Source organism: Lampetra fluviatilis, chromosome 1, assembly GCF_964198595.1.
Source record: "Lampetra fluviatilis chromosome 1, kcLamFluv1.1, whole genome shotgun sequence".
Lineage (NCBI taxonomy): Eukaryota > Metazoa > Chordata > Hyperoartia > Petromyzontiformes > Petromyzontidae > Lampetra > Lampetra fluviatilis.
The window spans coordinates 19,104,617-19,106,096 of NC_136275.1; positions in this window are offsets into that span (position 1 = coordinate 19,104,617).

Here is a 1,480-nt window from a genome sequence, read left to right on the forward strand (position 1 = left end):
GGATGTCCGCACAGCTCCGCGCTCTCTCTCTCTGGGTAGTTCGCTCGCTCCCTCGTCCGCTGCTGCGGTGTCGTTGGCGAGGAGAGGTCAAGCGGCGCTGGTGGTTTGCCACGTGGTCGTTGGCGAGGAGAGGTCAAGCCGACCCCGAGTCCTCTCCTGCCTCTACTTATATACCCCCCGGCGGAGCTAAGCTCCGCCTACGACCACGCCCCCTCGTGGAACCCTCGAGATCAGGGGTGGGGAACGTCCGGCCCGCGAAATCATTTGGTGTGGCCCTGCCAAGGCAACCGCAGGCGGGACTCGAAATTCAATAAATCGAGGAGCAAACCTGGAAAATCAGTTGCGAGTAGCAACATCATCAATACCAGCTAACATCACACGCCTCGCCAAAGAGAAGCAGTTACAGCCTTTACATTAGGGGTGAGTAAATTAAATGTTTGACCAAACATAACGGGCTAATTTTTCAGTTGATTATTTTGTATGGCCCGCAAATGATGTTATAAATATCCAAATGGCCCTTGGCAGGAAAAAGGTTTCCCACCCCTGATCTAGATGGTTCCCGAATATTCCCCGGAGCTCCGCTGGTTACCTTTGGCCTAGATTGAATCCCTACTCGAGATTGAATCCCCCTACTCCAGATTGAATCCCCCTACTCCAGATTGAATCCCTACTCCAGATTGGATACCGGTTACCCAGCGGTGGCCATGCAGATGCCCCACGTAACCCCCAGGTGACACTCTCTCATTACACAATTATGGCAACTGACGTCGATGAGTCGACTCGTTCCCACTCACGATGCCGTTCTAGTACATTAACCCAGGACGGTATGCATCCGGTAATCCATTTGGTGCTGTAATTGAAGGGCCATTTCACGAAACGTCGCCTATTATTCAGCTCTCAAAGCCAAGCGTCTTGACCCAACTGCGTCGAGTCTTATTCTTGATTCTTTCGGTAAAGTCACGTAGAAGGGAAATAATAAAATAATAAAAATATAAACAATTCTCACGACGTTTCGACTGCAACACAAGCAATCATCATCAGGTGTGAAATCCACAGCAAGAAAATTTGAAAAAAATAAAATATTTCTTGCTGTGGATTTCACAAATTAGAATTTTTTTTTGCTGTGGATTTCACAAATTAGAATTTTTTTCAAATTTTCTTGCTGTGGATTTCACACCTGATGATGATTGCTTGTGTTGCAGTCGAAACGTCGTGAGAATTTTTTATTGTTTAATATTTTTATTATTTTATTATTTCCCTTCTACGTGACTTTACCGGAAAAACTAAGAATAAGAATCCCTGCAGTCACGAAAGCTTCAAATCAAAACTTTGCGTCGAGTTTGTTGATTCTGACAAAGGAATCGCTTCGGTTAATAATTATCGGATCGACTTCTCTTCCGGAATCGAGCTCTTCGTGAATCGGTAGGGAGTCGAGGATTCGAGTTATGCGAATCGATTTATAACGAATCGGAATCGGTGC